This window comes from Triturus cristatus, chromosome 9 (assembly GCF_964204655.1).
Source record: "Triturus cristatus chromosome 9, aTriCri1.1, whole genome shotgun sequence".
Classification (NCBI taxonomy): domain Eukaryota; kingdom Metazoa; phylum Chordata; class Amphibia; order Caudata; family Salamandridae; genus Triturus; species Triturus cristatus.
The window spans coordinates 1,266,200,074-1,266,212,866 of NC_140592.1; the positions used below are offsets into that span (position 1 = coordinate 1,266,200,074).

The 12,793-nt window shown below is 44.7% G+C and overlaps 1 protein-coding gene across 3 annotated transcripts in view; it reads left to right on the forward strand.

Annotated features, from left to right (window-relative positions):
- AKAP6 (A-kinase anchoring protein 6) overlaps nt 1-12,793 on the forward strand; it is a 799,841-nt gene that overhangs the window by 230,575 nt on the left and 556,473 nt on the right. The window contains exon 1 of one of the 3 annotated variants that reach the window (XM_085627415.1): nt 12,508-12,781. The exons of the other annotated variants lie outside the window; for them this stretch is intronic. The gene's annotated coding sequence lies outside the window, so the exon portion shown is untranslated. Of the gene's footprint in view, nt 1-12,507; nt 12,782-12,793 lie in introns of those variants that run through there. 3 annotated transcript variants of the gene reach the window in all.

A 12,793-nucleotide genomic window follows, 5' to 3' on the forward strand; every position in this document is an offset into this window, starting at 1 on the left:
AGTGCCCAGCAGCCAAAGCACAGCAGCTCTGGGACTGAAGCGCACCTCTATTCAGGTGTCTTTGCACATATCATCAGGCCAAGGGCCGTCACTCAGTGAAGAGAACCAATGGGTGGAATGGGCGGACCCGCTGCCTCCTGCTTTATGCTATGGGAGATTGATGCAAAATGTGACAGACACTTGAACAGACCAATGGATGAAGAGGGTGGACTCACAGCCACAGTAGTGAAGTACATATGTATGTATTTTAGAAAAATTGAGGCCGGTTAACCAGCTGAAGCGGTCTCTAGGCCTTAGCTACAGATGCTGGCCTGAAACGTGGCCCAGAGAAATGGCCAGCGCTGACATTCATTCAAACATTCCATCCAGCACCTCTGTGCACAGAGACCTACAATGTTATCCGTTGAAGATGTTTGTAATGACGATACAATGCTGGCGGCATCAATGCAGTGTAAAGTCAAACAAGTTCCAGAAGGCAGGAAAAGTTTGACAACTCCCCCCTAATTTTCCAGAGGCAGAGTTAGCCTCTAGGATCAGTACCCTGCAGCTGGAAACGTGGTGTGTCTGACTTCAAGGAACTATCCGTAGCTTTCTCTGCTGCCCTTCAAAGCTGCCTGTGGCCCTACGAGGCAGAGCTTAAACCCCAGAGCAGCCATGCACCGGCCATTCATTGCCAGCCTTAAGCCCTGCTCCAGGGCGCGGAACTACTTGTGGTTGTAGAGTCCAGGTGTACGCGGTACATGGCCACGCTCTGGTACTGGCAAAAAACACTCCCATCGAAGATAATAAAATAATAGAGGCCCCAAATGTTAAAATAACGACATTATTTTGACAAATTATTTCAGTATTTAAACTATATATAGATATATATATATATATATTACCTACTGGCGGTCGCCAGTAGGTAGTTATAGTTAGGACCACGTTTCCATAGGAAAACCTCAACATTCTATTTTGAATAACTTTGGCGCCGGTCGACGAATCCTCGCGAATTTCTCAAAATAGGTGGGGCGCTACGCTCCGCTCCTACCCTGAAAGTCTCGGGGGGATTCGTCAAGCGGGGGCTGAGATAAAAGGGGGGTCCCAAAACGCGTTTTTCCCATGCATTTTTCCATAGGACCTTTAGAACGAGCTACAGCCCGAACGGCTGAACAGAATTACTAGAAATTTGGCAGAGAGGTAGTCCCTAGGTCAAGGAAGTGCCTTTTGTAGGTTTGGTGTAAATCTGTTCAGTAGATTCTGAGAAAATAGCCTTTAAATCAATATATATATCTGAGCCCGCTTACGGTACGCTTACGGTACGCTTACCGTACGCTTACCGTAAGCTTACGGTGGCGTGCGCGAGCGCGATTCTGATTGGCTCTTAGATCTTAGTAAACATTCGAATCGGCCGAAACCAGGAAGCGGCGTCCGCCATTTTGTCTCTCGCACTGAGTGTTGTTTATCAAACATGATGGCCAAAAACATGTTACGGGGCTGTTTTGACAACTCCCTCCCACATAGTCATGTTGAGGGAGTCCCCAAACATCCCCCAAGAGCAAAAACGGTTTTATTTTTTTTTCGGCAATTTCGCGGGGTACGCTTACCGTACGCTTACCGTACGCTTACCGTAAGCTTACCGTACGCTTACGGTAAAAAAATAAAAATAAAAAAAACACTATCCACACTTACCCCACCCCCTGTGCTTTTGGTGGCCGCAGGCCACCAAATGTGCAGGGCTTATTAATAGAGAAAAAAAACGTAATTTTGGCAACATGAAATTATAAAATCGAAATAAAAAAAACACTATCCACATTGACCTCACCCCCTGTGCTTTTGGTGGCCGAAGGCCACCAAATGTACAGGGCTTATTAAAGTTGATAAAAACCGTGCACGGAACGAACTGCGTTAAGTGGGCGCGCACGCCACAAATGGCGTAAAGTAACTTAGCATTTAAAAAACCGTACAAATTCACTGAAAAAACCATAGGTTTCACACACGTTATAGTTAGGAAATAGCATTTAAAAAACCTTGCTAATTCACTGAAAAAACCATAGGTTTCACACATGTTATAGTTAGCTGGACATTTTACTGATAAAAAACCAATGAAATTCCCCCGTTATAGTTACTGTAGGCAACTATAACTCACGCGACCGTAATCCTCTGCTGATGACATATGTGTCTTTATGAAAAAAAAATATTTGTAATATATGTATAGCTAAAATTTAATGGAAGAAGATATGGGCAAATAAGTGTCTAAATACAGTATTAGCATCAGCAGAGGATTGCGGTCGCGTGAGTTATAGTTGCCTACAGTAACTATAACGGGGGAATTTCATTGGTTTTTTATCAGTAAAATGTCCAGCTAACTATAACATGTGTGAAACCTATGGTTTTTTCAGTGAATATATATATATATATATATATATATATATATATATATATATATATATTTCATCAATATAATATGCATAGCTAAAAATCATCTGTATCATTGTTAAATAATTATAGCATTAAGAATTAATTTAGTATTTTAAAATGTTATAATAAACGTATTTAAAAACTGAATTAAGCGTTTACACTTTTATTTAAAAACTGAAATAATTTACAGCAGTGTAACACTACATTTAAAACAAAATTTGCAGCATAAGAAATACATTAATTAATACAAATTTAATTTGATTAGTTACTTTCCTGTACAATTTTGGTTTTCTTTAAGCTTATTATTATGTTTTTTTAAATAAATGTACATTTATCTTGTACATTAATATATATTTAGTAATCTTTTTAAACAATACTAAACTTTGACAGTTTTCCTTATACTTTCAAATAGGACGATGTCCGCCTCAGTGATGGTCATCTACATGTAAAAAGCTACTAATAGTAATTTTACACTCGTAAATCCTGTTGAAGGAAGCTTCACCTCTTGCCTTGAAGGGGTGGAGACTATGGATGGGCGGAACTCGCTGAGTTTCACTCTGTGGAGTTTTGGCAAGTTACTTAAAAACTCTGCGAGATTCCGCGGAGTTCTGCCCACCCTTAGAATATAGCCCACAAAAACTGAGGGTGATAGCACGTGGAAAGCAGACAGATGAAAAAAAAAGCGAAAGGTATGGACACTCGTGGCTAATGTGAAGTTCAGGTAAGAGTCAGAAAGTAACTGAACGCAACCACAAAGAACACAATCAAACCAATGTCGGAATTGCCTGTGGTCTCTTTAGGTGCACCTAGAGATCGCGGTGGGCAGTCCCTATACTGCCCTGGGCGCACCCTTGTCGTCTGGTGGTGCTCCCGAGCTGTTAAGACCCACGTTAATTAATACTATCGTAACCATAGATAAATTAGAGAATGTTTTTCTTTTTTAGGTCTCGCCTGAGACAGCGCGTTAGCGCTGCTCTGGCGAGACTTATAGTAAGCGCTTTTGGAAGTGGAAACGAGTGCATTTCAGGCCGCCAACTACAGTGCATGTGCTCCGGGCGCGCGCACCATTTGGCAGCCTGAAAGCATTCGTTTTCTTTCACTTGCGGCCGCTTTGAAGTTTGATCGCGATTGCGATCATTTTCACTTTCGCGTCCGCTTGTTATTTCCTTCTCTGCTGCATGGTAAGTCAAATAGTATTTCTGGCCACGTGCCACAGCAGGCGGCACGTTTGTTTTCGATTGCTGTGATTTCAGAGCGTTTTAGCTGGATATCCTGCGGTCTGCATCGTGTACTATTTTTACAGACTGCACAACACTGAGGGCATAAGGCACGCTACATAAATAATGTACCAGCTAAACCCTCACGAGGCTTCCAGCCGGGCTGTCTTTCGCCACTTCCGCTGGGTTAGTCAATTAGGCAGAGGTTGGGTGACCATCAGTGCGTTAAACGGAAATATAAACGTGCAGGTACTCATATTTACAATGCCTGTTTACTCCTGAGAAGTGCTGTTACTCTCCCAGTAAAGGTTTCTAAGTAGCTGTGCGAAGTCCTTTCAGATTAAACAAGTACTGGCCAGTACCTGTCAGTTTAAAGCACTGGTGACCAGATTTCGAAAACAAAAAAATGAGTTAATTCATGAACATAGGCTACAAGTTTGTATCGGCCCAGGGGTTCATAATGATTTTAATTGGCCATGCTCACCCGCATAGAAACGTAGACAATGAGGCACTAACCATAAATAAATTTCACTTTTGCACACAGTATCATGTGAGTTAATGATGTTGCTTTCTGATAAGGTGGTTTAAATCGAGAACTGGAGCACATGAAAAGGTGCCTCCCTTTGTGTTCAATCAACCTTCTGTAATAACCGGGGAGGTTTGCTAAATTTATTGACATTTTTCAGGGCCGATTATGAAAAAACAAGGCTGTTCTGGATATATGGTCATCCTACGCAGAGGCCAAGTGACATTTTGGCTCAAACATTAGCCAGAAAATTTCAGAAAAGTCAGCTGTGATGTGGGTTTTACCATGCTATTTATCACCACTAGTTCCAGCCGTGCTCTGATTTTTTACTCCCCAGTGAAGATCCCCAAACCAAAACTTGCTCTGACAAAATTGGCACCGCTTTCTGTGGTTACACACATTGAGAAATGCAAATGTGTAAAGCCCCAATTCATGTACAGTGCTCCATCATTCACTGTGCAGCTGGATTTGCGCTATATAAATACCTCTGCATGTGCCCCTTACATTTTTAGGTCTCGCCTATTCTATCCCGCAGGGAAGGATAGGCGAGATTATAGTAAGCAGTCCGAAAAGTCTACCTACCTGCGGATCGCGTACAGTTCATGTGAACACAATCACGCGCATTGTCCACAACTGCCACAACCACGCGCATTCTTTACAGCTTCCATTTTCTACCAGACACTTCGTGCGCGCGCGCCACGCTCTCCCTCTGTTGCCACACGCATTCAGCTCACCAGGCTGCACACCCCCTCACTCTCCATATGGTCGCACTCCTTTTCTTTGATCTCCGCCGCGCGTTCTCACAGGCTCCTCTCCGCCCACGCGTCTCTCCCCTTCTGTGTAGTTCTGCCCCGCCTTCTCTTTCTCGCATTTTTTTTTTTGGGCTTTGTGTGACTGACTACTTGACCTCGTGCCTATGAGTTTTGCATGCGTCTATTATATTTATTTACTTTGAATGTTTTTTTTTGTTTTAACCGCCCACGCGTCTCTCCTCTTCCATGTAGTTCCCCTCCGCCTTTTCTTTCTCGCATCTTTTTCAGATTTTCGGCTTTGTGCGACTAACTACTTGACCTCGTGCCTATGAGTTTTGTATGCGTCTATTATATTTATTTACTTTGCATGTTTTTTTTTTATTTCACTTTACGCACCCAAACATGTTCATTGTTTCCCTTCCTTCTTACATTCTTATGCGGAAAAAAACCCCACTCTCTCCACAAACAGCACTTTTATCCTGTCTCGCCTCTCTGTGTTTTGCTGTCTGCCCTTGTCTTCAATAGTTTCCAGCCTTTGTGTTCTGCTTTACGCATCCAAACACGTATGCTTTTGTCTGAGTTTCCTGCTTACATTCTCATGCAAAAAGAACAAAAAGTCACTCTCTCTAAAAACAGCACTTTTATCCTTTTATTCTGTTCTGCCTCACACAATGCCCTACACACATTAGACCACACACAATGCTACCTCACACACTGCCCTACACACATTAGACCACACAAAATGCTACCTCACACACTGCCCTACACACATTAGACCCCCCCAAACTGCCACCTCACACACTACCCTACACACATTAGACCCCACAAAATGCCAACTCACACACTGCCCTACACACATTAGCCCCCTCACACTCTGCACCCCCTCACCCTCAAATAAATAAGAATACAGTTTACTTCCAAGGCATTGCAGTCATTTACGTGAGCCACTGTCAGATTGTGTATTTCTTTTCAATACTAATACAGCCTTTAAAGAAAATAGAAATACTGTTTACTGACAAGTCACTAACCAACACTGCCCCCTCTCACACAGACCACACACAATGCCCCCTCACACAGACCACACACACTACCCCCCTCTCACACAGACCACAAACACTGCCCCCTCACACATACCACTCACACTTACCCCTCCACACAGACCACTCACACTTACCCCCCACACAGACCACACACACTTACCCCCCTCACACAGACTACACACACTACCCCCTCACACAGACTACACACACTGCCCCCCTCTCACACAGACTACACACACTGCCCCCTCTCACACAAACCACACACACTGACTCCTCCTCACACACTAACCCCTTGACACACTGCCCCCACATACACTGCTCTCACACATTACCCACTCACAGTACTTTAGGTCACACACACTGCACCCTTACACCCCCACACACACACAGCCTGCACCCTTACACACTCGCACTGTGCCCTCATACAATTCCCCCTCACACACTGCCCTCTTACACACTGCCCCCTAGTTCGTACGATGTCAGTAGGTGCCTTTTCTAAATTTTAACAAAAAAAAAAACGTTTCTAAACCACATCAGTAGATTTTTGGTTTTTTTCGTTGGTTAATGTCTATTGGTGCTAGGTGTTTTGTGCTTAAATTAGAATTATTGTTTAACTTTATTTAACAAATGAACAAAGTTCACGTGGACGTTGTGGTCTGAAAATGTTGTGGCGCGCGAGCGCCGCGCTCTCCCTCTGTTGCCACACGCATTCAAATCACCAGGCTGCAAACTCCCTCACTCTCCATATGGTCGCAAACCTTTTCTTTGATCTGAGCAGTGCGTTCTCACAGGCTCCTCTCCGCCCACGCGTCTCTCCCCTTCCGTGTAGTTCCGCCCCGCCTTCTCTTTCTCGCAACTTTTCCGGTATCTCGGCTCAGTGTGACTTACTACTTGACCTCCTGCCTCTGTGCTTTGCATTCATCTCTTATATTTATTTACTTTTGAATGTGTGTTTCATTATTTTACTTTACGCACCCAAACACGTATGCTTTTGTATGACTTTCATTCTTTGCTTTCCTGCTTACATTCTGATGAAGATCACTCTCTCGACTAACAGCACTTTTGTTCTGTTGCGCCTCTCTGTGTCTTGAGGTCTGCCCTCGCAAGTCACCTGCAACAGGTCCTTTACATACACTGGCCCCTCGCACACAGACCACACACACTTTCTAAAACGCATCAGTAGATTTTTGGTTTTTTTCGTTGGTTAATGTCTATTGGTGCTAGGTGTTTTGTGCTTAAATTAGAATTATTGTATAACTTTAGTTAACAAATGAACAAAGTTCACACTGCCCCCCTCTCACACAGACCACAAACACTGCCCCCTCTCACACAGACCACACATCTATCTATCTATCTATCTATCTATCTATCTATCTATCTCCCTCCCTCATACTATCTATCTATCACCCTCCCTCGCATCACCACAGCATCACAACATCACTCGTCGCCACCACAACATCACTCGTCGCCATCACAACATCACTCGTCGCCACCACAACATCACTCGTCGCCACCATTCAACAACAACTGGTTCAAATATGTTCTCTCAATGTTTCAAACTTTATTACAAATGTCACAAAAAGATGTTAAAATTTCACTTCTGTTCTTGGATTTTCGTCACAATAAAATACACTAAACATAATCTTCACAAAAGTTATTTACAAAAGTTTAAGCCATTGCCATTATAAATTACAATAACTTTTATTTAAGTATTAATTATTTAAAAAAAATAAAAGCCATTGTTATTTGTAATATCAATACATCTAAGTCACGTAAATACAACACATATTGCCTTACAAATGCTATAAGTGTCACATTTGCGAAAGTTACAACTATTGGAATTGTAAATGACAAAGCTATCAATTTAGCTACTTTCAAAACCAACACATAAATACAAAATTTGGCATTTACAATACCAATAGCTCAAACTTTCCTAATGCGAGACCTATTGCATTGCAAATGCTTGTTATCTGCTTGCCACAGCTCTGAAGAGACAGGGGCCATCCTTGGCAACTTATGTCTGGTGAAGCCCATGGGAAGCCGGGTACTGGTTCATCAGTGCCTCCCCTGTCAGCTGCTCCTTTCCCCCTCCTGTGATCTTCCGGCGAGCCCCAGCGGTCACCTCCATCTATGCCCTGGGCTTCACAGACTGCCCGCTTGCGTGGACGGACGGGGCGCACGCACCACTACACCTGCATACAGCCTCCCATGGGTGACCGCTGCTAGGGTGTCACTCTGCCTGTCTCGCACCATCTGCGCACTGTTAGATACATGAGTCTCCCGGTAGTAACAAGGCTGCCCGGCCCTGAGCTACTCCATGCCTCATCTCCCAGAGTACTGTCAGAAACTGCGATTTCTGAACCCACAGAAGTGCAGACACTGTCCGCCGCTGCCAAGAATGAGGATTGGCAGGGAGGCTGGGACTTACGAGGAGACACGTGCTGATCTGGGAAACACAAACAAGAACGTTTATCTTCATTTTCACAGACACAGGGAGCGGGCACCACGGGAACTGTAATCCAGACGAAAAGGAAGGACAGGGCATGCGCACACAGATGGAGGGATACTTGAGCCCTCCCCCACTCCTAGAATAAAAATGAAAGCCAAAAAGTAGTTGCTTCCCAAAATTAAACCACCTTATCACTCTTAAGTAAAGTAGGTTTCTGATTACAATTTAAGAAACTGAGGCTAAAGCTATATTGAGGGGTCCCATATAATTGGATTAAAAATTGGGGTGGGCGGTAAACTCTGCCACTCAGCAGTGGGCAGAGTTTTTGCCGAACTTCGCGCCCCAAGCGGAGTGTAGAGTGGCAAAACTCTGCGAACTCCGCTAGTGGTGTGGAGTTTACCGCCCAGCCCTAGTGGAGACATCTAGGTCTACATGAAACTGTAATACTACACTCAGAAATGGTGAATAGCAAAAAGGGGTAGATTTACACACATGTACATGTACCTTTGGGAATAATGTGTCATGTGTGTAGGACACTATGTGTGTAGTTCTTGACTTTTGTGTTTCAGATGATCAGGTGTGTGTGTGTGCCTGATTTGGTTCAGTAGAAGTGAAGACAACTACAACTCCCACAAAACGTTAGGTAGCCAAATGAAAGTCCAGGACTATAAGTACAGAGTTCTGCTCAAGTGGAGTGAGACACCAGGGCTTTGTAAACTGGGAAATACCAGGGAAGTTTGTTGCACAAACTCAGGGTGCCACCACTGTTTGAGAAAGCCCTGGACCGTTGTCCGTACACCATGTGTCCAGTCATTAGCTTACCTTAACCAAAACAATGCCTTCTGGGAGTTGAAGTATTGGCTCACAAGTATGCCAAGTGAATCACACATAGGAGAAGACAGTGTAGGGTAGAACAGTGAACTGTGAACTGAAAACATTTCCAGTGACAATTCGTTCATGCCAGCCATCCATGCCCCCCCAGCCCATTTCACACGGGAAGGCCATTTTTCAGAGAAGGGCCATTGGATGAGGTCAGGGCCATGTTTTGTCTGCCATAGGCAATCTTGCAGAATAGTACCCGAGGTGTAGCTGCCTCTTGGTCCCATGTCATATGAGACACCTTCAGCCAGTGCTGGAATTTGGGACACCAGCACGTTGCATTGTGGGACTTGTAGTTTTCATTGAACACTGTAAATGTCTGCCCAGAAACTCCCAGCATTTAAAGTGATGTTGGCTCAAGACCCACACACACTATTGTTCTGGTCGCAAACAACTGTTGCAATTTGCAACCAGTATTTTTCTGACCAGAAGCTTATTTTGTGAACCGCCTTATGTATGTACTAATACGGTGGTTAGCAAAATATGGAATCAGAGTGGATCGCAGCCCAACCCTCCCAATTGATATTAATTAGGATGGTTGCAAATTGCTCATCGCTCCAATAGGCGGCAATCACAAGTACGGTGGCCTTCAAGGGTGGGCGGACCACCATCTCTGTGACTGCGTTTCTAAAATGAAATATTTTATTTTAAAATAGCCTTATTTCCTTAAAGGAAATGGGATTTTTTTTCCTTTTTTAAAAAAAAATCCACTTTTCTATGAGAGTTGGAAGTGGTTCCCTGGATGACTGCCTACCCCCCTGAAACTTGTACCCCAATTCACCGTGCGGAAGGAGCCCCAAGAGGACCCTCTTCCTTTTTGCAAATAAGTTGCCACCCCAGCTTGGGAGTTTGTAACTTTTCAAAGGTTCCAACCAGACTTCTGGTGCCAAATCACTGATACATCTGGTACCAAACCGCAATTTGAAAGGAAGGCCGACAACGAACCCCTGCTCCCGCGTCAGGAGTCAGTAACACTTTAGTGGGTCCCACAATGGGTGTGAGACGTGGGCGAATCCTTTTTGCGGCTGCAAACTCTGAATAGGAGGGCTTGCAACAGCAAAAGGGTTTTGTACACTCGGCCCAATATCTGGTTTTGAGCTGATGACCCATTTACCCTCTTTAGGTCTGGCCTGGACGCAGCTTTAGCCTTGTCTTTAGTTTCATGTGTAAAACAACAAAGCAGGATCATATAGAAACGTATATCCTTAAATGCAGAGGCTTTCGGTCAGCTTTCCATCCACTGGTCTGTTCACCTGTATTCACATGCTGCTTCTGCCTACCATAGCCCACAGATTGGGACAGTATCGCTGCCCTCTTCTTCCACTCGGCTGTCTTGCGCTATGACTGATGGCATTTTTCCTGTTTGAATTTGCACATCCGCCTAAAAAGGAGAGCAGTTCAGAGCCAGGTCTAATGCACCTGGGCCACTCTGCTGCTTTTATATTTTTATACCTTTGCGATTTTGTATACGTTTGCCAAAAATAAAGCCTTAAAAACATTGAACACTCACCAAGGACAGACCTATTTGCTTTAACAATGGTTGTTTTGTGTGGGTTTTGATGCACATCTGTCAACCAGACCCACTGATAGCAATTTATATATTGGGAGGTGCAGGGTCTCTCCCGGTTCAACTGTTGGCTGCATTCAGCCAGAGAATTTCTGCCATTGGCTTCAGACTTTGTCAATCACGTCCTGTGTAGTGCCCCCTCTCACCCCTTGAGTGTATCCTTCCACCTCCGCTCAAGTGCTTGCACTCAACTGCATTGGAAATTAGTTTACAAAGATAGCCCTCCTTGCCAGTCCTGCCGGCTCCCTGCCATAGGTCTTGCACTAATGTGCTAACATTGCACCGGTTAACACAGCGCCAGGACACCCTCGGGTAACTGTTGTGCTTTAAAAATATAATTAACATAACATAACTTTAAAGCTCAGACCAATTACTCTTACCAGTGCTTATTTTTTAATTTGCTTTCTTCTGATTGTAGTTCTACTTGCTCCATTATATATTCAGGACCACATGTCCCCAGGATGCAAAGTGAAAACATGGCCCGGATGAGTTCTACTTGCTCCATTATATACTCAGGGCCACATGTCCCAGAATGCAACGTGGAAACATGGCCCGGATGAGTTCTACTTACTCCATTATATATTCAGCACCACATATCCCAGAATGCAACATGAAAATCTGGCCGGATGAGTTCTACTTGCTCCATTACATATTCAGGACCACATGTCTCTGGGTGCAAAATGAAAACCTGGCTGGATGAGTTTGACTTGCCCCATTATATATTCAGGACTACATGCCCCAGAATGCAACATGAAAACCCGGCCGGGTGAGTTCTACTTGCCCTATTATATATTCAGGACCACATTTCCCAGGATGGAAACTGAAAACTTGGCCCGATGAGTTCTACTTGCACCATTATATATTCAGGACCACATGTCCCAGGATGCCAAGGTAAAACATGGCCCGGATGAGTTCTACTTGCTCCATTATATACTCAGGACCACATGTCGAAGAATGCAACGTGAAAACATGGCCCGGATGAATTCTACTGGCTCCATTAGATATTCAGCACCACATGTCCCAGAATGCTACGTGAAAACCCAACTGGATGAGTTCTGCTTGCACCATTATATACTCAGGACCACATGCCCCAGAATGCAAAGTGAAAACATGGCCTGGATGAGTTCTACTTACTCCATTATATACTCAGGTCCACATGTCACAGAATGTAACGTGAAACCATGGCCTGGATGAGTTCTACTTACTCCATTATATACTCAGGTCCACATGTCCCAGAATGTAACGTGAAAACATGGCCTGGATGAGTTCTACTTGATCCATAATATACTCAGGACCACATGTCCCAGGGTGCAAAGTGAAAACATGGCCTGGATGAGTTCTACTTGCCCCATTATATATTCAGGACCACATGTCCCAGAATGCAATGTGAAAACATGGCCCGGATAAGTTCTACTTGCTCTATAATATATTCAGGACCACATGTCCCAGGATGGAAAGTGAAAACTTAGCCCGGATGAGTTCTACTTGCACTTTTATTTATTCCGAACCACATGTCCCAGGATGCAAAGTGAAAACCTGGCAGGATGACCTCCCCTTCCCTGCCATGAGACAGCTGAAGATGTCTGTGGGTTATTTTTACCAGCCAGGATAGCAGGAGGCTGCCAGGGCCCAAGATAGGCCCCAGCAGGTGGGGTCGGGCCCCAGCTGTCGAGGGTCTGAGTGACGTGGGCAGTCGAGGCGCTCGTGTCGATGGCAACAAACACTGGCGCTGTCTGGACTCGGCAGGGCAGGGCACACAGCATGGGCTGCAGGACAGTGAGGCGTCGAGGACTGCGTGGGGAGTGCTGCATAGCGCCGACATGCGTCCGTGCGAACCCCGGAGCGCTGCAGACCCCTCACAGAAGGCACAGGCGGCCGTCTCCGGCACACACAGGGATACGCCGTGTTTAGACAACTCTCCCAAACTTCAGGGACCCGAGCCTCGGCTGAGGTAAGCCCGTTT